Source organism: Myotis daubentonii, chromosome 2, assembly GCF_963259705.1.
Source record: "Myotis daubentonii chromosome 2, mMyoDau2.1, whole genome shotgun sequence".
In the NCBI taxonomy this organism is placed as follows: domain Eukaryota; kingdom Metazoa; phylum Chordata; class Mammalia; order Chiroptera; family Vespertilionidae; genus Myotis; species Myotis daubentonii.
Window position 1 is genome coordinate 33,147,638 of NC_081841.1, and position 25,793 is coordinate 33,173,430.

Sequence of the window (25,793 nt, forward strand, 5' to 3'; positions counted from 1 at the left end):
TCCTGTTCCAATGAGTCAAGCTGAATACCCATACTTGCTCTTCATTTGTTTACATTGAATAATTGGGATGGGAAAAAAAAGTTAAGACCCAGAGAACACTGGCTACCAGCAAGAATGAATTAGCAGGTAGAGGAGGAAATCCATAAATCAGTGATTACACATGCATCCTTGTATCTAATGTCCTTCATCAGTTTCCCCTAACTAGTCTTAAAAAAAAACACAAAAAACAAACCCCCCAAAACACCACACTACTTTGCGATCACGGAATTAGATTCACATTTCTGTAGACTTTTTCAAGTGTGGCAGGTTAAAAAAAGCAAGATGAGACTTAGGCACTGAAGCAATATGCTTTTCATATCTAAAGAGCATAACACCCTTTCAAACACCAGCTCGGCGTAATCTCTGTGTGTTCTTTGTTCTTTGACATCTATAGTTGCCATTGCCTTTTAAAATTGAATAAGTGGAAATTAGTTGGCCGTACGGATGCACAGACGCGAAATCATCTCTGTAAAGAATAATAAACAATTCTTAATCAGGAATTGATTGCATTATAGATTTTTGGAACAAAACAACCTGCTGTTCCTGATGGCAGTGTTGCTAGATCAATATCAAGCCCTTTTTTGTTTCCACTCCCCCCCTGGAAAAGCCCTATCTCTGGAAAGAGTACAGCTCCCGCAGCAATGTGCCTTGCACATATTCAGTGGACTTTCTGGGCGCGTTTTACCTTTTACATTTGCCATGCTCCAGCGGTACTCAGCACTTGGGACTTTCTGCTGTGATCATTTCTGTTCCTCTTTATTTTCTTAGCAGATTGTAAGTGCCCGTAGGACAGGGACCTTGCTTTATCCATTTTCCCTCTCTACCTTAGATACCTAGCAAAGATATTTTCACATGGTATTGCTCAATAAATGTTCAGTAGCCAGATGAACATATGCTACCCAGATGGGAGAGTGAGGAGGGTGTAAAACTCAAATTAGTTCATCAAATAACTTGCAAGAGCTGTGGAAGAATAGGTTGGATGCAGGAAAATGTTGTTAACCTCGGAGGGGTATTTTAGGCCTAAAGTTTATGATGAAAATCAACTTACCGAAGGCTAGCAAGGAAACCAGCACTTGGGGGTAGCTTGATGACCGGGGCGTAAGAGCTGGTGGTATCCGAACTTTTGTTCATCCTTGTCTTATGCTTCTAGCCCTGGTAACTTTGAGGTGGTGCAAAGAAGCCTAAATTGAGAGTCAGGGTTTGAACCCCATGGGACTTTTGAACTTTGTGACTTTACTAGGGGTGGGGAACATTCTGGGTGCCCTTGTCATCATTTGGTCTGGCCCTGCCAAGGCATTAGGGGTGAATATAGCAGGCTAGTTTTTAAGTTGATACTTTTGTATGGCCCGTGAATAATGTTATAAATATCTAAATGGCCCTTCGCAGAAAAAAGTTTCCCCACCCCTGCTTTAGATGAACCCAGTTATGGCTTTTGACCTTGGGAAAGGCACTAAAGCCTTTCTCAGACCCAATTTCCTCAACTTTATAGTAGGATAAGCAATGCCTATGTTCCACAGTTGTGAGGATTAACAGTTAGCATGGCCCGGGCAGCATGGCACAGTAGTTGAGTGTCGACCCTATGAACTAGGAGGTCACAGTTCAATTCCCTGTCAGGGCACATGCCTGGGTTGCAGGCTTGATCCCCAGTGTGGGGCGTGCAGGAGGCAGCTGATTGATGATTCTCTCTCATCACTGATGTTTCTACCTCTCTCTCCCTCTCTCTTCCTCTCTGAAATCAATAAAAATATTTTAAAAAAAGAGTTCGCATATATGAAACTGGCTGGCTGAACCCCCCTCCCAGAAGGCCTGTGAAATGGCAGCCATGGCAAGGAGGAGATTGTTTAAACCTTTTTAAGCTGCAGGACACGAATGGAAGGGATGGACGAGTAACAGCTTCCTCTTCCTGTTATTTCCTGTTGTGGGAGTCTGACCCAGTGTGAGCCTTTCATTAGCTGTAGGCTTGGTTTCCAACAAGGGGACCAAATTCCCCCTTTCTTTTTAAGGGGGAAATTAGTATAAATGGTATTACTTTCCATGTGTGTCAAGATCAAGAATTAGGAACATCATCTCATTCAGGAAAGCAGGATGGGAAGTTATTTTTCATATAACCAAGCCCTGGAGCCACTCAAGTCCCCTTTCAAGATAGAATTTTTCAAAAATATATCTTAATGATTTTTTAGAGAGAGGAAGGGAGAGGGATAGAGAGATAGAAACACTGATGAGAGAGAAACATCAGTCGCTGCCTCCTGCACGCCTCACACTGGGGATTGAGCCCGCAACCTGGGCATGTGCCCTGATGGGAAATCGAACTGTGACCTCCTAATTCATGGTCTGATGTTCAACCTCTGAGCCACACTGGCTGGGGTACGCTAGAAATTTTAGAAGACTCTTTTCTTTGTTTACTTGAGACTGTATTCTGATATAATGGCTAAGGAGCTTACCTATACCTTTAATTTTAGAAGGGAAATGAACTGTTATTAAAAATTATAATGTGTCTCTAATAAGCTTAAGTATATACTGTTCCCATGTAGAAGGAGCCATAATCAAGTTTGTAAATTTTATTTTCCAGCAAAATACAAGGCTTGGGGCAAAATGATTTCTACTAATATTACTACTACCACCATTTCTGCTACTATTACTATTATTATTATTACTACTAGTACTGCTGCTGATAATACCTACATTTATTGAGTACTTACTATGACTGTTGTAAAATTGTCTCATATATTAACCTATTTATCCTCACATCCACCCTCTGACATAGGAATCATTAGGGAAGCTGAGACATGTTTTGTAAGTAGCAGGGCTGTGATTTGAACGTAAGTAGTTTGACTCCAGAGTCTGTGCTCTTAGTGAAAAAGGGTCCAAGGTCATGAGTTTGGAGATCCAGGTTCCAAATGGAAACCTTTGCTTAAGTAGCGGGATAGCCCTACAAATTCTTCCATTTCTTAGTGCCTCAGTGATTTCAATTGAAAACTGAGAATAAGAACTACTAACTTGAAAAGCTTTGCTTCTCTCATGTCACAGTGAAAATACAAGTAGAATTAGACTCCACTTGTTTCTTGCATCTCTGGAATCGTGCTAAGGAGAATCCAAGCCATAACCAGGGTGGTATTTTTAAACCTCATCTTCATTTTCTCCTCCACACCTTTGCCATCCTGGCTGTGTCCCAGAGCATGGCTAGCTCATCCCTCCACTCATTTTGTTTTAAAGGCAGATAAAGTTTTGTTTCATGGAAGGACTAACCTATGTTACTGCCAAGGCCTCTATGTAAAGACAGGAGAGGGAGAACTTTGATTCTCAGTCTCTCCCTTCTTGGACAGAGTCTTGATGATTTCCCCCTTCTTGGCTGGAGGGGTCTTCATAGCGCCTGTGTGCTTCCTTGATGTTAGAACTGTGGGCCTCAGCTGGTCATTGGGGAGCTTTTTGTGAGCCTTGTCTGCCTTCAGCTTGTGGATGTGTTCCATGAGAATCTGCTTGTTTTTGAAAACGTTCTCCTTCATTTTCATGTACAGGCTGTGATCCACAGTGTGTCCTGTGAAGCCAGCACCGAATTCTCATCCTCCCCATCCAGGCTGCCTCGTCGGGCATGTGGGCACTGGCAGCACTCCTTCACTTACCCATGCCAACCTGCCTGCCCTTTGGCAGGCCCAGGCGTTTTGCCAGCATCCAGCCTGGACAGTCACAGGCTCCTGGATGATCGACCTGTTTTGATCAGTTTCTGGAGCTGCTAACAGGAGCTGGCATTGCCTATTTCATTGGTCTCATTGGGGTCCAGCCAGACCTTCTTTTTGCCACAGTGAAGGGCACTGAAGGCGAGCCTCTTGGGAAGCCTGAGCATGCTCGTGGCTGCGGCTGCAGCGGTGAAAGAAAAGCTCGTAACATGGCTCTGGAATCTGCCCCCAAACTCATCCTTTAACTTGGGGGGAGGGCACTATCTTTGTTCTTCTCTCCGTCACTCTTTCCTTGACTACCCTTTGCCCCAATCGCTTTCTACACATCCTCCTAGTTCTTTTTCACAAAAGTACCTGAACAAGCCCTGGCCAGTGTAACTCAGTGGTTAGAGTGTCGGCCCACACATTGAAGGGTCACGGGTTCCATTCCTGGTCAAGGGCATGTACCTGGGTTGCAGGTTCAATCCTGGGCTCCAGTTGGGGTGCGTGTGGGAAACAACAAATAGATGTGTCACTCTCACAGCTCTCTCATTCTCTTTCTCCCTCCCTCCTTTTTCCCCTCCCTCCTTCCTTCTCTCTCTTCTTTCCTTCCACTCTCTCTAAATATCAATGGAAATAATATCCTTGGGTGAGGATTAACAAGAAAACAAAAAGAATACGTGAACAAGAAACCTGACCTATACCTTGGGTGGGAGAGAGGGAGAAGCTAAGTGCACAAGTGAAAGCTTCCTGAACATGTGGTAGTGGGAGGTGGGCAGTGGACATTGATTGGGGGGCTGATTTTACCTCCTGGTCCCATGGAGGATAAAGAAAGTGGTTGATGAAGAAACAGCAGAACGTATTAAAAGTTAAGGCTCAGGACTTATTATGTGTTTTTGATAAGCATGATTTCTTCTTTGCTCTGTGACACACTGCAGTTAAAGTGACAAGGATGTGGTCGGCAGTGATACCCGACTGGATTGTCATCTTCTTGAGGGCAGGATCTGTTCCTCCTTGTTTCTGTATCTATAAGGCCAAGTACAGTGTTGGCAGATAGCATTTGAAAGAATAAGTGAAGAAATATAGAAACTCGGAGACGGGCCTGCTGAATTTGAATTTTCATTCTAACAACTGACCTTTCCATTCCATGAAGTGAGCTATTTAGCAATTCGCTAGCATATGGATTATCTCTGTCTATGGCATCTATTCTTCCTCCATCTGTTGAGGAATTTCATCCCTTTTCAAAGTCACAGAGGCCTTTGGTATATTCTACACATGGTACAAACGGGACTTTATTTTATTTTTTTTAAAGGATGTAACAATATCACCTAGATTTGGCAAACATAATAAAAAACTTAATTTGGAAATTGCTTCCTGTTTTTTTTATTTTCCCTTTTGACAAATACATTTAATAGACAATATCAATCCGGTTTCCTAATGCACATAAAACCTAGCGGTATTCAATTTCTGGCTTGTTTGCTTTTATTCTTAAAGAATCTGAAGGGAGTTGACATTTTGTTTCATTCATTCACAGTCTCTTTTTTCATATCTAATGAACACACTCCACAACAATGGTCCTCAGATCTCCACCATCTGCAGGGGACAGCACACAGGTCATAGGCTAAGAACAACACCACATCAGTATTGAATAAAAAAGTGGAACTTCAAAGGCAGCGCTGGCCATGAGGTCTCTGCTTTCAAGACCTTGGAGCTCGCTCCTCCTGTTTATTTTTTTTGTTTGATTGGATGATAATGTAGTATGTCATTCCATGGTCCATGACCTGTGGTCAGTTCCCTATGGAGGAGCCAGAGTGGGAAGTATTTTTGTGAGCATATCTGTCCTAGTCAGGAAATACTAAAAACAAGAAGGGTGGGCACAAAAGATGTCTGAGGAGAGGAAACAAAATCCTTTATTATTGAGGGAGACGATCTTGGGGGCTCAGCCAAGAGTCTTTTTATCTGGATGGTGATAATGATAATGATTCTCTCTATAAATAACGTAGGCGAGGGGGAGATTTTTGTTAGTTTGCTTCTCTCTCCCTCGTCAATTGCCCTCTATTTTCCCTCACCGTTGTGGCAGACACGTCAGAATCATCTTTACACTGTGTTGATTAGAGAACATCTTTACCTCTGAATCACCCAGGCATCAACTTTTTAAAGTGTTGAGCTGGTGCATTAAGTCTTAATGGAAAATTTTCCTCCCAATATAGGACGTCTCTGGGCTATGAATAATTAATGACAATTTATAGCTCAAGGGATGTGGCAGAGGAATCAATATAGTAAATTAACATCCACCTCCCGGCCACGCAACACCAATATCTTTTTTAGGTATAATTAAGTCTCAAGAAGTCCTATACGTGTTTTTTTTTTTTTTTTAAACAAAATCGTACATATAATTAACATTAGCTTTGTTTTTATTGTATTCACATTTTATTAAATATTAGTCTTAAAAGCTAGGAGGTACCCAGGAGTGGTCCATGCTCGGATGGACCTATAAATTAAATGATTAGGAAGATACAGTTCTTACTACCACGCTTGAGACTCTGGCAAGGCAGAGAGAATAAAATGAAAAGATGCCAGGATACATGTATTCGGAAACAATCCTCCTCTTGCCTTCCCTTCACCCAGTTCTTAAGAAGGTGTGAAGAAAGGCTTCTTGAAGCATATGTCTGCATGTCAAAAGCAAGCCCAAGCTTTGGGTGATGGCGGTGACAATACTGTGATACCAAATGCCATTGTTAGGAGAGTCTCATCTTTATATCTCAAATTTTAAGTCCTTCCTGAACAGGGCTCTGGTCTGTTCTCACAATATATTGGCTAGGAATGGGGATGACCTTGACAATCCCTGTTCGGACATCCCCAAATTTTCTGTTTGCCCTGGTCTCTCCACATCAGCCCAAGCATTGCCAGCTCTGTCTGTGTCTTCTTTTCAAGTAATCTCATCCATCATGGGAACTGTCAATTGGGTGCCTTTGAGTCCTGGGGCTTGCAGAAGATGTTCTGAGGACAATGTCCATCTGTCACATGTTATTAGCAGTTTTCCTAAACCCTAGAGTTAGGGAGGAGCAATCCTAGCCGAGGGGAAAGTGCAGAGAATCAGAAAAGGCTCTAAGATTTCTGACAAGTCCGGTTCCTTCGCTGGAGCTTACACTAACTTTTCATTGTCCTCCATTCTGTTGTTCCCTGGACTGAAGCAGAAGTGAATAATACAGGGTTCCTGACCTTAAAGAATTTCTATTTAGTGTGGAAAGATAGACTTGGGAACAAAGTACTATGCTCCATGGTTATAAGACGTCCATGGGCTGGGGGAGAGTGGGCCCCAAGGAGAGTGTTGGGAAAGGCTTTCCCAGGGAGGTGCTTGATTGTGGGTCTTGCAAAATGAGTCTAAGACCTGGTGGGTGACACAGTGAGTGGCCTGGGGCATCCCCGGCCAAGAGCTGGAGCAGGCGGGCAGGCCCAGGGCAATGGAACTGGAACTCAGTCCCCAGTCTTGGCAGTGCTTAATTACTTGTTTCCTCCTTGAGCCTGAAGTTGGGACTTGGAGTTGGAAAAAACTCTCATGTCAGAGGCAGCTTTCTTTGCAGGCCTCAAAGTAATTGAAGTCCCCTAAACCTTCACATCTCTCTGGGAGGTCGTTACTCCTGTGGTTCAAAAGATCCCTTTCAGGGAAGGAGCTTTTGATGACACCATCCCGCCTTGAGTTCAGACACGGTTAGGAGCCTGCTTTCCTCTGTCAGCTGTGCTTGAACATTCTCTCTGGTAACTGTTTCTGCCAGCGCTCCTTGCGGCAAGTATACCTGAGATTATTACATTTGCACGTCTGCTTTCGGGGACATTGATAAATGACTGAATTAAAATTGCAAACACATTTTAAAACCGTAACATGGTTTCCGAAAGTGTAATCCCTAATAGACCCCATTCTATGGGTAAGGCCTTCTGCTCGAATCGACACTTGCCCGGTTTTTCTGGTGCCCAGAGAGCTGTGTTGGAGAGTACACATCTGCATAATAGTAGGGTGTCCTCCCTCTTTCTTTAGAGCACCCACTCCTTATTCCTGGGAGTTTCCCCAAGGGGGCTCCACATGTTCTCATACAACATACAACTGGCAGCCAACTTCAGTGCTGTGGGTGGCTAATCCCCTCTACCCCACCCTCCTTTCCCTGGGAGCATTGGTTCTAGAAGCACATCGACCGCACCAAATTCTCGCTCCAACACATACCAGCTGTGTGGCCTAAGCAAGTTTCTTAACCTTGTGCTTTCACAATACATTCATTTGGAAGGTGCAATGAAATAATATTTATAAGATACCTAGCCAAGACCTAATATACAACAGAGCTTAATAAATGGTAGCTATTCTTTTTATCAGTGTTAGCACAATTGTTGTGACAACCCATGTCCACTGCCTGCAAAGTTACTTGGTGAAGTCCCTTTCTCACTGGGTAGAGCAATATGCATGTCCAGGGAGCAGCCTCTGAAAACTCCCCGTGTTCCATGCTCAGGGTCCCCCAGTTATTGTTTTCATGGTTGACAGTGCCCTGGAGCTGAAGAAGCCTGACTTATACTTGGAGTTGCAGAGAGTCCCTCCCCCATAGCTTCTGGCCTTCATTCCTGTAACCAAAAGTGCTTAACCCCAGTTCATAAACGTTTACCTTTCCTTTTCCTTTTCAACTTTCCTGGTCCTTTTCTACAGCAAAATCTCCTCTTTCCTTCTTCTCTTAGGAAACCAGAATTCCCATGAGAGAGAGAGAGAGAGAGAGAGAGAGAGAGAGAGAGAGAGAGAGAACGAGAGAGAGAGAGAGAGAAGAAAGGGAATGAGAATTAGGATGTGTGGGGGGATGTAGAGGGAGAGGAGTATGCTTTACACTGGCAGCTGCCAGCCAAAAATGTTGTAATGCTGATTGTTCTATGAATAGAATATCCAGGTGGCACCACTGGATTTTTTGCCCTCTTAGATGAGAGATTTTTAACCTTTTGGAATTGAGATGACCAGTTCTTTTGAATAATACTGTGTGCTTTCAGTGTGAATTTGTCTTGAGACTGATTTGAGAATTCTTCTCCATCCAGTTGTGAGTTGAATTTTGGGCAGTTGCATGGCATCCTCATAGGTGAAGTCTGCAGGTAACTCTGAGAACAAGAATATGGAGCAGTGCCTCTGACGTGGCACTGTGTCATGACTCTTCAGTCTGAGAGGGCGACAGTGACCTAGGGGATGGGCTGGAAGGCCATGGGAGGAGGGTGGATAGGTGATTTGTTCAGCATATGCTGGACTGTTCGATCCAGGCCTTCCCTATTGAATCTTGAAAGAGACAGTGCGAATTTAAACAAGTAAATGCCTTACCCAATAGTTGTCATGATGCCTGCTTTTATTATTTGATTTAAGTTTGTAGGCTTGCATTTTTAAAAGTTTATTCCCCCAGTGGAACAAAACAATTCAGTTATGTTTCCAAGGCAGGGCAGAACTTAGGACCCAGCAATATTAGATCCACATAGAGACAAAAATCAAACCTGTTTCATATTCTTATAAAAATAATTCAGAAGATAAGTCTTTGACATTTAAGTATATAAATGGTACAGCCATTTTGGAAAAGAGTGTGGTTGTTTCTTAAAAAGTTAAGCCTACATTTATCATATGATTTAGCCATTTTAGTCATAGATATTTACTCAAGAGAAAGGAAAGTCAAGGTCTATACATAGATTTATATGTGAATGTTCACTGCTGCTTTATTTGTAATAGCTCCAAACTGTGGAAACAACCCAAATGTCCATGAGCCAATGAATGGATAAACCAATCATGCTATATAATGGAATACTACTCAGCAATGAACAGGAATGAGCTATTGACCCAAAAAACACTATAGATTAATTTCAAAATAATTTCACTGAGTCAGTGATGCCAGACACCCCCCAACCATCAAAGAATACTGTGATTCCTTATATAAATTCCAGAAACATGTCAATTAATCTATTGTGACAGAAAGCAGATCAGTGGTTGCCTGAGGATGATAAGGGGGTAGGGCAGGGAGGAGTGAGAGGGAGCGATTACAAAGGGATAGGAGGAAACTTTTGGGGTTGATGGATATGCTCATTATCTTAATTGTGGTAATGGCTCTGTGAGTGTATGCATATGTCAAAACTCATCAAATTGTAGACTTTCAATATGCAGTTTATTATGTGCCAGTTATGCCTCAATAAAGCTGGAAGAATAATTCTATAGGCAAATAACTAAACTTTTAATATCTTTCCATTTCAGAGATATCTATCATCACATGTTAATTCTGCTGGCTCCTTTAGTTTTCATTCGGGGATCCTAAAACCTTAACTTCTATTCACACGACCCATGCTAGTCACACTAAACACTATCACCTTCACTATAATAATAATGACAGCAGAAAACTTCCTGTTGAACAGGGCTATACCAGTGCCTTGCCTGTATTATCTCATTTAACGCCTGGAAAACCTTCCTAGTGTAGGTACTATTAACTCCATTTTACATAAGAAAAAATCAAGGCAGAGGGGTTAGGTAATTAGTCCAACACAAATGTGAAGAGTCCTAATTCAAACCCACAAACAGTCCTATCTAGGGCTCCTACTTTGTCACTAATAGGACATAACTACAAATTTATTTGACAGCAGCAAAGAATTATTACAGAAACAAGGGCATGATGCTGTAACTGGTAGCTGTTTCCTAGGCCCTTTGTTTGGCTTCCTGGCCTTCTATGACACTCATTTACTGTTTCAGCTTTTAATTCCTGAGAGCAGTCTTCCTGCCTGTTTCCTTGATTTCTATTGCCCTGTTCATCTTCGTAGAATCTGCGTTTGTTGCCTTTATGGTCTTAAATGCCTGCCCCATGCAGAGAGCTTTGCCTGATGACTTTGCTTCTTTTTCTTCTAATTTTTTATTTTAAAATTACAATTGACATTCAATATTATACTGGTTTCAGGTATACAGCATAGTGGTTTGACATTTATATAACTTACAAAGTGATTTCCCCCATCCTGCAATAAGTCTAGTACTTACCTGGCACCGTACATAGTTATTACAATATTATTGACTACATTTCCAGTGCTGTTGCGGGTCTGGGACCCATAGTTCCTCACGGAAGGTCTCTGCAGCCTAGATATCCCTCCTGATTAAAAACACGCCACATGTGGGTGTCAGACCAGCCTGTTCCGCGCCTACACCCCTCCTACCAGTCTCAATGTGCTTTCTTTTTTACTTCTGTAGGACTTCCATTCAGCCAGTGTTCGGGCAATCCTGAATGATGGTTCTGTATTTTAGTTGTAATTTTGGTGTGGTTGTGGGAGGAGGTGAGTACTGGTGTTTACCTACACTGCTATCTTCCTGTATGAGTTCTTTATAAATGTTGGATATTAACCTCTTATGGGGTTTATTGTTGGCTAATATGCTCTGCCATTTGGTAGGTTGTCTTTTTGTTTTGTTGATGGTTTCCTTTGCTATGCAAAAAATGTCTGCTTTGAGTAGATACACCGGCTAGATTTTCCAGGTAGAACAAAACTGTGCACAAGGAAGGGATGGATCCTGTTCAGATCAGGATATGTGTCAAAGTCTCTGCAAGGAATACCGAGCAAAAGGACAAGGCAGGCAGACAAAATATGAGGAATCAGGCCAGGAGATTGGCAGGGACTCAGGCAGAATCCCGTGTAAGTGGTAGCAGAGTAGAAATATGAAGATTTGTTGGAAAGTCCACAGAGTACAAGGGCATCAGCGGGCCCTGCTGAGTGCTGGGCAGGTAGAACTGGCAGGAAGAGAGAGCAGAGTTGACAGAGAGGCCTGGGAAGAGCCCCTGAAGCATGTCCTCAAGAGGCAAGCTGTCCACCGGTGCATGCAGGAGCTGATGGCCCCGGGCCTGGGGCCAGCATTGCCTGGATTGACAAGGATTGCCAGAAGGCCCTGGAAAAGATGGCTTCGCAGTCTTTTCACACTTCTGCCAGTCTCCCAGATTATTTTGGACTCTCTCTTTTTTATTTTTAATCAGTAGGAGAAAAAAGAAAGATTACAATAAAAACCATATGGGGACCTCTTCTCAGGCTGAAATCTTTTGATCTTTTCTTTAAAACAGCAATTTTTAACCTTTGTAAGCTCATGGCACACATAATCTAATTATTAAAATTCTGAGCACGCCAAAACAGAGTTTATATATTTTGCCAATCAGACACAAAAAGGTATAATTTTGCTTCATTCACATGGGGTGACTGTTGTTGTTGGCTGTTGTCATTTTTTTTAAATTTGACAATCTAAAGTAAAAGAGGTCAGTGCTCCTGACTAAATAGTCAAGTATTGCACGTTTTAAAAATTTCTGTGGCATACCAGTTGAAATTTAAATAGCAGAAAGTAACCTTCCCACTCTTCAAGAATTCCAAATGTTTTCCAGCCTCTAGCTGAACAAATATCTCAGGTAAATATACTATCACTAGTGGCCTAGTGCACCAATTCGTGCACATTGAAAGAAAATTAATTAGAAGAAATATTTTAATATTGCTATTTGCCCTTTCTCTATAATAGAAGTGTCAACCAAATTCATGATAGACAATGACAGATCGAAACACACGTGTGCAGTTGGCGCCAGCGAGAGCTTTATATGTATTGCACATGCTTGAGTCAACTTATCTTTTTATATATATAGAATAAACTTGCTTAATTAAACCTGCTTTCTGATTTAGCTAAACTTTTTCCATCCCAGTGAAGCACCCCAACTTCTCTTTCAGGCAATTGTCAGCAACACAGCAGTAAATATCAACATGAAGTAGATTATTATTGTAGATCACGCAGGGAGAACAAAGGGTGAAATATTTAACTGCAGCAGTGTTTGACTATATTCTTCACAGTGAGAAAACCTGAAGTCATTTTCAAGGTCCACCATTTCTTACTTCTTTTTAGTCGTGTCAAGTTTCTAAGCTTTCTAAATCTCCATTTTCTGGCTAATGAAAAGAAAATAGGATTCCACTGAGTCTCCTATCTACCTACTCCAGGACTTCTGTGAGGATCAAATGAGATGAGGCATGGGAAAATGCTTCACAGACATTTGGTTAAAGTGTAAAATATTTGCACCTGGCTATAAAGCAAGTTGTGTTCCTGGGCTGAAGAAACTGCAAGGAGGCTAGTTGTTGCTAGGGAGAGGAAGCCGGGTGTTTCTATGTGATGTCATTATCCGGCGCCCACAGCCACCATTTTGGGGTTGGGCTGTACTGTGGGCCACATTGTGTGCCATGGCAGCATTGGCTGTGATTTGGTGGGGTGTCACTCCAGGGTGGTGCCAGGGCCTGTGTCCCACTTGGGGGAAGCCGAGTTGCTTTGTCGGCGCTAGGTCCATGGTGCCATTTCTCTGTAAATGGCCAGTGCGCATCATGGCAGCTCCTGCATTGAGTGTCTGCCCCCTGGTGGTCAGTGCGCATCATAGCAACCGGTTGGATGGGTGGAGGGACACTTAGCATATTAGCCATTTATATATATAGATGGCTCACTCCTTCATTTATTTGTCCAGACACTAATTGAGTACCTACTAAGTACCAGTATCTGTGCCAGAAACAGATGGTACCAAGAAAGTTTCTCTGCTATTGCCTGCACCGATTCCGCAGTCCAGGTAGGAAGACAATGAAAATGCAGTAATGCACAGGAATTTTGGGAGCCTCGAGAAGAGGGGTGGGGGGGGTGGGTGGAGGTACAAGAGAAAGGGAAGTAAGGTTCAAAGAAGCTTCGTGAAGGAAGTGACACTAAAGTTGAGAAGAGAGTCATTCCTAGATATCTTAGCAACTCAAAGCTTTCTTTTATGGAGATTCTAATATCTTAAAATCCGCCAGGACTGTTTTCTGGAAGCCCTTATGTGAATCCATTTTTTTAAAACCACAGAATAATATAACTTAACCAGAGTGAAAACTCAGCATACCGACAGAAGGACCTTGGCACGTAGACATCTGTTTCCTAAATGTTTGTGAAGAAGCAGTAGAAATAAATATGATATGATGAACAAAGGGCATATTTGCAAATGCTGCTGCTTGATAACTTTATGTAATGAAAGATTACCATGTATCTATTTTTTGTATAAAGTAATGATCCCACTTAAGAAGAATTTTAAACTAATTTCTCTAAATCGTCTTATAAAAATAGGTATCTATTCTGAAAATCTATTTTACTTTTCAGTATGGAAGGGTCTATCCATTCCACAGTTCACCTTAGGACGCTGTGCTGCCAGTTTTATGAGATTGTGGTCTTAGTGCTCTATGCTAATCTCCTATACATCAGGCTAGAAGCTTATCTTGACAGGAAAAGTTGGAGCAGGCCTTGTGGAGTGGTTTTGGCACTCCGCACGGGAGTGGAAAATATGCAGAGGCTGCAACAGAGTCTGGCGTGGACTGCTGAGGGGAGGCAGCGCTGTCTGGGAGACAATTAGTGCAGGAAAGTCCTGGGCGCCTCTGCCGGGTGGTACTGCACCCGGCATGGCAGGGTCATGGAATGGTGTGTTTCCACAGGAACTGAGATGAACGGCAGCCCTACAAGCCAAGTTAGAAAAAGAACGCTACCGCTGAGCACCACCATAAGCGCCTGTCTGCTCCAAAACTCTTCATGTGCAGAAGGAAGGTGCCAAGTGAAGAAATAATACTTATTTCAGAGGTTTTCAATCTGAAGCCTCGAAAAGCCCTGAGACACAGGTGCTGTGTGAGTATGTCAAACCAAAACAGGGCATGAAACGACCCTCCAATTGTCTTGGAAAGGTTTTGAATCTAATCTATGGCAATTTTGGTAAAAATACAAGTGCCTTTTTTTTCTATTTATGAGCCTGTTGGGTGAGAAAAATTGCCCCCCCTTTTTTTGTGGGAGGCTTGGTTTTGCTTTTAGTATATGTAAAGCTCTGAGCTTTGTCACTGAGAAATATTTAGCAATTCTTATTTCTAGGAATAAAGATAATGTAGTATACATAGTTTGACTTCAAGTTAAAAAAAATGCCAGGGACTTTGTGATGGCCTCTTGTGTTGCTGAACCCTGGAAGCTGTGTGGCTTTCTTGGAAACACGAGAACTTGTGAATGTTTGCTCCACTGGACCCAGAATGCTAGGGTAAAAATAAAATTTGATTAAGGCAAAGTGGATAATACAATTTTATACTTCTTCCCTCTGCCAAATAGACACTTTTATAAAAAAAAATGTCCACACAATGAGGCCCGTTAGAACCCACAGATGATGGCAGGTTGAATCATGGACTGTGCACAATTGAGGGAAGTGGAGCAGCTCTCCAGCCACGTGACAGTAAGGGAGGGTGAACTTTCTCTATGCAAGAGTGTGGGGAGAGGATCTGTCTTTACCTTGCCCTTCCAGTTATGGGAGAGAGGGTGCATGATAGAGAAAGACATGAAATGTCATCAATGGTCAATTCCTTACAGTAAAGAGCATGATCTTCTCATGCCTAGCATGGTTTTCAGCACATGTAAGTGTTTATTGTTATGTTGAACTGGGTTAACATTCTGGGTTCCATTGGGAGTATCAAATGTTGAAATGAGCTCCACACTTTGATTGAAACCAAAAAGATACAGAAAATGTATAAGGAGTGTGGAATCTTTGCAAGGAGATAAAGAAATGGGCCTGGTAAATGACAGTAGCTAGAGGACACTTGTGGGGATATTGGTGGTGCATTATGGTCCACGGGAACAATGGTTTCTAGGGAGGGCACTTCCAGTACAGCATAAGTGAGAGGAGCTGAAGTTTAGGTGTTTCCTGAACAGATAGCTCAGGAATGCTCAGCAGTGCCGGGCGCTGTGGCTCAAAGAGTTGGGCATCAAACTATGAACCAGGAGGTTATGGTTCAATCCCTGGTCAGGGCACATGCCCAGGTTGCAGGCTTGATCCCCAGTAGGGGCCATGCAGGAGGCAGCTGGTCAGTGATTCTCATTGTTAAGGTTTTAACTCTTTCCCCCTCTCCCTTTCTCTCTGAAATCAATAAAAATATATTAAAAAAAAGAATGCTTAACAGCATGTGCAGAAAATGCGTATTAGTGCATTCAAACTAACAGCTCAGCACTGGGCTAATTCTACCATTCAGAGGCAGCCCTGGCCAGCTCTAAGTTCTTCCCTTAAGTCCTCAGGTTTTCCCCTCCAACATTCTTCTCAAATCACCTCACCACCGTCTGGAGTTCTGTCCCAGTGTCAGGTCTGCACTCTCCCTATACACTTAGTCCTTTCGGGTTGAGAGCTAGATAGACCACATCAAGTGGATTGGATTTGTATCTAGAACTTTTCACCTCATGCCTGAGAGCCATACAAATAGTACTCCCATGTGCATACCCCAATATATGTTTCCTGGCTAAACCTGTTTCTACCCTCATATCAAGACACCTTCTGCAGGGAGAAAATGATCAGAATACTTGGTTAGAGTCCCAGCCTAAACTAGTTACTAAGAAAAGCAGACAGGTGGGTGGGGGAGGGGGGGGAGGGGAGAGGAATTAAGGAGTTTGACTTTTTTTTTCTACCATGGTACAGATATATTCTCCCAGCCTCTCCTCCCCCCACCCCACACACACACACACTTATTTGCCTCTTATAGCCCATCGTGATTCTTGAAAAGTGGTTTTGTTTTTCGGGCTTGATCCCCAGTAGGTGCCATGCAGGAGGCACAGAGTCCCTAGCATTTTTTTCTAACTTTGAGTCAAAATATGTGTACTATATTGTCTTGATTACTAGAAATAAGCATTGCTAAATATTTGTTTAATTTTAAAAGCTTCAGAGGTGCCGAAACCGGTTTGGCTCAGTGGATAGAGCGTCAGCTTGCGGACTGAAAGGTCCCAGGTTCGATTCCGGTCAAGGGCATGTACCTGGGTTGGGGGAACATCCCCAGTAGGAGATGTGCAGGAGGCAGCTGATCGATGTCTCTCTCATCGATGTTTCTGGCTCTCTATCTCTCTCCCTTCCTCTCTGTAAAATATCAATAAAATACATTTAAAAAAAAAAAGCTTCAGAGGTGTTTTTTCTTCTTTTTTTACTACTTAGGGCAGCTCCCTCTCTTTCCCCGTTAACTCCCTCCCCTTCTCCTACTTTTCTGAAAGCAATTCTGCCTCTTACTGAGAAAGAGCAAGTATAAGAAGAGGAATTTCTTTCAGTCCAGTGTTGCTGAAGAATACACATTAGAAGTAGCAAGCAATCTAAGCTAAAATTCACCAAAGGTGTTTTCTATTAATGCTGTGCTAAATCATTAGGAATGTGGTGGGTTAAAACAACACACATTTATTTTCTTACATTTATGGAGGTCAGAAGCCTCAAAATCAAGGTGTCAATAGGGCTGCATTTCTCCTAGAAGAAGGCTGTAGGGGAAAACACACTTCCCTGAATTTTCTAGCTTCTAGGCTGCCTGCATTTCTTGGGTTATGGCCCCTTCCTCTATCCTGAAAGCCAGCCATATAGCATCTTCTCTCTCTCTCTCTCTCTCTCTCTCTCTCTCTCTCTCTCTCTCTCTCTCTCTCTCTCCACCTCTCCCTCTCCCTCTCCCTCTCCCTCTCCCTCTCCCTCTCCCTCTCCCTCTCCCTCTCCCTCTCCCTCTCCCTCTCCCTCTCCCTCTCCCTCTCCCTCTCCCTCTCCCTCTCCCTCTCCCTCTCTCCCTCTCTTCTCCTCTGCTTCCCTAATCACATCTCCTCTGACTCTCCCTCCTCCCTCTTTTCCTTATAAAGACCCTTGCGATTACGATGAGCACACCCAGATAATCCAAGATACTTGCCTCATATAAAGATCTTTAACTTCATCACATCTGCAAAATCACTTTTGCCATGTAGAGTGACAGACATATCCACAAGTTTTTGGGACTAGGATTGGGACATATTTGGGCGGCACCATTTATGAGGCTCTTCTTGCTATTTACTCCCTTGCTATTGGACTTCTGTTATGCCATCAATTCATGTTACAATGGATCCTGGAATTCTGAACTTTAGTTAAATATTTTTATCAGATTTTAGCCAATTAGATTCACTTCATATTTTACTGAGCCCATACACAAAACAAGGTGTTAGATGCCAAATAATTATAACACTGAAACAACCATGTATGAGTGGCATCTTGATTTTTCCTTACGCCAAATGCTGACAATCATTTCCTTAACTGTCAGAATTAATGCATCAATCCTGCTAAGAGTCTGAAAAATATTAGAGACTGTCAGTTAATTGTTAAGAATCTAATAAGTTGAGGTCTGAAATTTAAAAATGCAAGATGCTTTATGTAAATTAATATGTTGCACTATCTTACAGATAAATGTCAAGAACTATTAAGACTTTAAGATGTTTCTATACTTGCAATTAAACATATTAACCTGCTGTAGTTGCATTGGTGCTATTAGAAGGCATGAGACCCCCGGGTAAGAGACAATGGATGGTTTATTATAGCAATAGCAGTAGCCAGAGTGTCTGCCTTCCTTGCACGGATTCCCTAAACCCCAGTTCCCACAGGACGATGCAAAGAGGGCTACGTAACACCTGCACACTTAGTGAGTTATATTATGTGAGAGGAATATTGAATTTAGGGAACCTGAATCTTTTATAACAAGCAGTAAACATGCCTTCCCTTGGCTCTGGAGGGAGACACTCTATCTTCTGAGGTTGATTGTTATGCAAAAATCCTTTAAAATATAGACTGGAACAAAGGGCAGTAACCTTGCTCACAGTATACAGAGAAACATCATTATTCTTATAAACAAATCCTTTTAGGTATCTATACCTAAATGTTTCTTAGAGACCTCAAACTCATTATGTTTTGAGTTAAAGTCTTATTCTACTTCTTCTAAACTTTTTCTCCTTTATTTTCTGTTTTAATTGATGGAGCCACTGTCAACTCAGTGTCAAACTTCAAACCTAGTATTTATTCTACATTCTTCTCTATCCTCCCATATATAACTGTAAAGAGTCTTTTTTTTTTTTTTTTTTTTTTTTTTTTAGTAATCTGTAGCTTTTTTTCCCCCTCTTTGTCTTCACTTTCACTAACAAAATTAAGGTTTTCAATTCCTATTCCTATTGGCCCTCTGAGACCAACTGCTAAAAACTAGTGGATTTTTCTAAAAAAACAACTTGAATTTTACCATTCTCATCCTCAAATTATTCAGTGGATTTCCATTTTTTTAAAGGAAGAAAAGGGCATAGTGCAATAGGACTTAAGAGCCCCAGAAACTCAGTGTAAAATCCCTGTCCTGAGTGCTCCAGTTGTTAAGACAGGGTGCTGCGGAGGTCCTGGTGCTGTGGAGAGACCACCTTGTCATGGTCTCCATGCTGGCAGGGATGCAGAAAGGGCCCTAGGACTCTACAGAGCCTGGCTGACCCTGTCCCCTCTTCCTACGCTACCCTCAGAGCCTAATCATCATTAGTCTTGAAACTATCAGGACTAATCTCATTTTATCTTTTTTTAAAAAAAATATTTTTATTAATTTCAGAGAGGAAGGGAAAGGGAGAGAGATAGAAACATCAATGATGAGAGGGGATCATTGATTGGCTGCCTCCTGCACACCCCTACTGGAGATTGAGCCATAACCCGGGCATGTGCCCTTGACTGGAATCGAACCCAGGACCCTTTAGTCCATAGGCCAATGCTCTATCCACGGAGCCAAACTGGCTGGAGCTCATTTTATCTTTTAACCCGATTTATTTCAGTACCCCAAGAAGCTTAATATGGCCAGGTAACCCCACAACTCCACACACATAGCTCTGTATATCTCCTTTCAACACCCCATGCCCCATTTCTCTCCAATACCTCCAGTCTGTCTCCTGGGCTTCATAATCAGCACTCAGCAAAAATCCCTTATATCCTCACCCTCTTCTGTGAACATTCCCTTGACTTCCAAATGCCCACCAGTTTATTTCACTAGATGAAAACCTGGTTCTCTCATGAAGATCCTGCTTCCTCTTTCAGCTGAAACCCGTTTTCTCCCTCTTAGTGTGGTGGGAGGAGGTTACTGGATGCTTTCCTTGCTCCTCATTGCTACTTCCAGGCGGCCTTCTTGCTGATGATAAACTCCAGCTTTGAGTCTGAAGTCATCAAACCATCAAACAACCTACTACTTTCTCCTTGCTGTTGTCACTGTCCCTAATTTCTGAAACACTTGAGTGCCTGGTTCACTGTGACTGACTCCAACGTTGTCTGTCATACTCTCAGTGTTTTCATTATTCTTGAGGACAGTCCCCCCACTTCCTTGATTCTCTTAGCTTCCATTGCTTCAGTGACCTTGTCCTCCGATTCACCTCAGCTATTGACTCTCTTGTCATATCCATCCCTTCATTATGACTAATAAATACAAGCTGTCTATAGTCTCAATTCCAGTTTCTATTCTCTGATCACCCCTTCTTAATGTCCACTCCAACATTTCTCCCACCCCATAGATACTGCTTGCCTAGTCATTGATCTTAACATCTTATCACCGGGATTTACCCTTTCCTGGCTTCATTTTTCTTCTTTCCTAGTATATATTCTATGGTCTGATGTTGGCGTAGTATAAGAAAATGGGACCAGGGCGTGTTTGCATAGATTTATTTAAGATTAACTTAGAGAAGAGAAGAAATCTATCATTGTCTGGAGATAGGCAGAGGAGAAACACTCAAGTCTTCCCCCAGCCTGTCCCCTATTGTCCAAGAATCCCATTTTGGCTTTAAACTGGTACATTTCACAGAGGAGAATCAAAGCTTGCCAAGGAGCTGGAGATAATTATCCTTAGGAGATAATTTAGTGCTCCCTGATACTCATATATACTGCTTCAGGAAGGGGCATAGTTTATCTCCTCCCCCAAGTGGCTCAAGTGTTTTTGTTTGTTTGTTTGTTTGTTTGTTTGTTTTAACTACATGCAGTTCTCTTTCTGAGGGAACTTTGGTAAAGACTCTTCTCCAGAATTTACTAAAATCCCAGGGATATTTCAATACTCTTTATGGATTTAAGTCACTATTGAAGTTGCCTACTCTTGAATTTGGCTTTGGGAATTAGGGGAAGCTTCACACAGAAGAGGTGACATTTGAACCTGGCTTTGAAGAATTAATAGGTATTTGCCAAAAGTGAGGGGAGATTTTTTACTGCCAAGAAAGATAATTACAGGCAACACTTTTTTTCTGCTTCATAATATTTAGGAAAATTTAGACCTTTACTCCTATATATTCATACATCGTATAAATATTTACAGCTCAAAGTAAATAGGATTAAGTAGATAAAAACCCAACTTTATAAATCCTCTTTTTTATGTGCAAAGTAAAGGTTTGATTTATTTACATTTTTAATTAAATGAAAATTACAGATAAAAGATGCTATACCACTCATCTTCCTAGGAAAAGAAAATATGGCAATGTAATTAAAAGGACGCCTCAAATTATAATTAGATTTGAAATTTAATTATGGCTAGAATACTTCATCCTTATGCACACTGACACCTTGTTGATACATAACCTTTAAAATATTTTTATTATATTTACTCTAAGATCTTAATCTGTGGACTAAATAAAATCCTTAGGTTCCCACGAAGTATTAGAAATTTGCACAGAATACAAATGCTGTTGTTTTTTTTTTTTTATGGAAAAAAGTATTGTGTTTTAGAATTCCTGTTTTGACCATTGCTGAATCTTAGTACAACTTTTAGCTGAAAAACATTCTAAGAATCTCTAGCACATATGGGTTAGTATAACAACAGTTTTTATAGCTAGAGAGAGCATCGTTTGGTTCATACCTGATAGAGTTACGGTAGGCTACAGGAATTTCACTACATATTCAGCAACCACATTTCCAGAAACAGTCTTCTTATGGAATGTTGACTACATATACATAAATGTATTGCAGCTATTTAAAGGCATCTCTTCTGCAGGGAGCTCTGGTTAAGTACATTTGCTATAATTAAGTTCCCGTGGCACAATGTGACACTTCTTGCAGCTTAGAAAACAATAACTTTCACAATAAAAATGATTTAGTTACAGCATAATGTGCCCTGATAGAAATGTCTTGAGATAAAGATATCCAATATGCAATTATTATTAGCTTGATTTAGAAAATACTATGTGGCAAACACTATTTGAAGAAGAGCCACTTTAGCTTATTTGGTGGCAAGGAATGCACTTAATATAAATTGGCAGTCTTTATTCATGAGTCAAAGTCTGAATGGATAACCTTTGTGGAAATCTTTAGTTTAAAATACTTGTTTGTTAAATAATAATAATACTGCTAATAATATATCCATGTGCTAAGCATTTCCTAAATTTTGTATACTATATGGAGGCTCTAATTTAACCACAGTTATTAAATTATCTTTATGGCAGTAAAAATAAACACTTGCTTTTAAAAACTCATGAGTAAACATACAAAATTGAAGTCTGATCATCTAAAATAGAGTTATTTTCATTGTAGTGAGTTTGAACTTACATGCCTCACTTAGCCCCTCCTTACTGAACCAATTTTCATCAGACAACTTCTGCTCCTAGATGAACTGAATTTCTACAAATGGCCTACCTCTGTTGTCCTCTGTGTATAGACAAACCTCTCATTGAAGTCCTTATCTCTTTTGAAAGGACTTCAAAGGCTCATTGAAATCCAAAACTTTCCTTGAAGTTAAGTCAAGTTTTGCCTGTGTTCGGGCTGTGGGATTTCATCCAGAAAAGCCTGGGTGGTTAACAAGGAAAGAGCATGTTAACCTGGTTGGATTTCATCACACGTGGAATTTGGTCTGACAATTTTGGCTCCGTTAGGGGGTTTAAAGCAAATTCAGCTCTGGAAATGATAAAAGGATCCCCCTACCTGGTTTTATCGCACAATAGCTGAAAGACCAGCAGGTATTTCCAAGCATCTTTTAGTGTACATCCCAAACTGCTACACCAGCTGGATCTTCCGTGAATGAAATAACCCTGCTGTTAAAGCATTTGAATCCCAGTCAAAGTCGTTGACAGTAAAATCCAGGTGGCTATGCAAATTGGTCATTTCCTTAAATAGTAATTTGAGTTTCAGTAGGTGAGCCCTGCTAATAACGACAACCAGTGTTTGGGCAGCATTTTTCAATTCACAGAACAGTTTTTATGTATCATATCTCAATTAGTCTAAAACCCTGTGAGATGAAGTGATAGACGTTCAGAGAGATGAAGTTATTTGCCCAGTGTTTCACAGGTAGTAAGTAGTGAGTCTGGATTTGAACCCAGACATTCGAAGCCCAGACACGGTGGGCTTTCCATTACACTAAGCGTGACTGCTACAGCGGATGGTTATTGATTCATACATCTTGATTCAAAGAAACAAGAGCTGCTTTGTCTTCTTTGGGGAGTCCTATTTCTATAGGTCCCTTTGTGAAATGGGATAAATTATATTTTGAGCTTTGGGCTCATTACTAAATCTTCTTATTTTTTCAAGAAAACCTGGAACTTCAGATTTATGTGGACACCACAATATTTAAATGATGACAACTGCATTAGTTTGGGTCATTGCTCTCAACTCTTGATCTCTTCCTTAAGGTAGAATTACATATTCATTGCCTTTGCCATGTCATCTTTTAGGGCTTCCCAATAGAACAGAAAAGCCCTTGTTGCTTTTGGTTTTGGTTATGTGATATGGATTGCCCAGTGAAATGTGGGAAAATATGAATTGTGCTTTAAGAAGCAGGTTTTATCTCCCACCCAACTGGTCCTCCTGCATTTACCTTAAGAAAGGCTCTTTCTGCAGTCCTACATAGAGGAGATATGTAGAGCATCTGGAACCATCTTTCTTGCAGATTGTAACCAAGTAAATCCTATCAGATGCCAGTGGATTCCCCTGGAACCCAGCAGAGCCCCAGCCAATAACAGGCCCATGAGCAAGAAATAAATATTTGTGGTTGAAGCCATTGAGATTTGGGGATGTTCGTTCTGCAAATCCCAACTGGTTTAAACATTTCATTGTCAGGAGAGATCTATAAACTAAGACATCTAATTGAAGATGTGGGAGTGAAATGAGAGACTTGGCATTTACTTGGATTAACAGGAGCAACCTACATTTTCTTCTGTCAGCATTATTTTATACATATAAGCCTAATCTGTAGAGAAGGAATTTGTTTTTATCATCCATATTTGCTATAGGCAAAGATGTTTTAGAGTCCCTGAGAACAGTTAGACAATTTGGACCTACATTTATCATTCCATTCTTCTTCACTCTGAAAGAGGAATCTTCATTATTGAGAGAAATAGCCCATGCTTTCTAGATCTTGGGGAATGCAGTAATTTATTTTACAGAGCAAACATAACCTGGGGAATTAAATAAGATTTACTTCTCTGCAGGATCCAGGAGGAACTCAACACAGGCAGACACACAGCAGAGGATGGCAATCATCTCCAATCGCAGATACCAGCCTGGAGATACCCCAGCTGTAGATGATAAGACAGAGGGAGCTACACCAAATCCGCTGGAATCAGTTGCTTCCCTTTAAGCAAAGCCTATCTAGCGTGGGCATGACCAGGATCTTTCAACTGAGCCATCTCATTTTTATAAATGTTTGATATATTGGCAGAGGCAGTAGTGAGAACACACTTGAGCATGAATATATAGGCCTTATTGATTCCTCTCAGTTTCCCCAGGCTAATGTAGCCCAATCTTCCCATTTTCCTAATCTTAGAGCAATGGAACTAGCAGAGAAATCATTTACCCAGACTTTCATGTGAGCCATGCCAGCAGGACCTCAGTCAAGTTAGTAGGTCTGTCCTATTACCCAAATAATTATTTTATTTTCCTTGTAAATGTCATGAAGGTGAAATGAAGGATGGTGAGGCTGTTTTTATCGGTTCCAAACAGACTGTTACATCAAGGGAAGGTCACTGAATAAATGATATTTAAACGGACACTTGAAAAAAGGGTGAGTGGTATTTATCCTGAGAAAGGGATGGGGTTATGGGGTTATGTGGAAGGTGGAGAGAAAGAGGAGAGAGAGAGAGGGAGGGTGGGAGGGAGGGAGGGAGAGAGAGAGAGAGAGAGAGAGAGAGGGAGAGAGAGAGAGAGAGGATATTTAGAATTCTGTGCATTTTAAAGGGATTTACTAGATTCAAAAAGTACCCCATGTAATGATTCTGCTGTCTTCCTTATATCTAATTTAGAAACAGTGTTCTATGACATGAATAGAAAAGAACATTGAAGAGGTTAAATATTGTTGGACAAAGTGCAAATAAAAATCAATAAGCATTATGGTTAAGAGCCTGGGAGTGAATATCAAACAGACATGGTTTAAATCACAGTTCCCTACTTCCTAGCTTTGTGACCTCAGGCAAGTTACTTGTTTAACCTTTCTAAACCTCATTTTTTTCATCTTCCAAATAGGGAACATAATGGATATCTTAGAGTCCTGTTGTAAGGACTGAGTGAAACAATAGATGAATACTGTTCATCACTGTGACTATCAGATGGCGAGCATTCAGACATTGGTAGTGGAAGGGTGAGAAAATTCTGTAGATGGTTGGACCTCGGGGCACAGTAAATGGGCACTTTAGTTGGTTATAATATTATATTTATAAAGGTCTAATCTATGTATATAATCAACTCATCTATTAAGAATTCAAATCTGCCCTATGAGATTTTTTTTTCTTTTTCTTTTAGGCAGGTGTTTTAGTTTTCTAGGGCTACTGTACCAAAACACCACAGACTGTGTAGCTTAAAACAACAGGTATGTATTCTCACAGTTCTGGAGGCTAGAAGTCCACAATCAAGGTGTTAGCAGGGCCATGCTCTCTCTGAGACTCTGGATAGAATCCTTCTTTGCCTTGGTTTCTGGTGGTGGCATCAATCTTGGTGTACATTGGCTAACAGCTTCATCATGCCAATCTCTGCCTCTATCCTACATGATGCTCTCCCAGTGGGTCTGTCTCTTTTAAAGAAGATATATTTTTATTGATTTCAGAGAGGAAGAGAGAGAGAGAGAAACATCAATGATGAGAGAGAATCATTGATCAGCTATCTCCTGCACACCCTCCACTGGGGATCAAGCCCACAACCTGGGCATGTGCCCTGATCAGGAATCGAACTGTGACCTCTTGGTTTATAGGTTGACACACAACCACCGAGCCACACCAGCTGGGCTCTTTTTGTCTTCTTATAAGGACACCTGACATATCGGATTAGAGTCCAGACTAATAGCCTCATTTTAACTTGATTA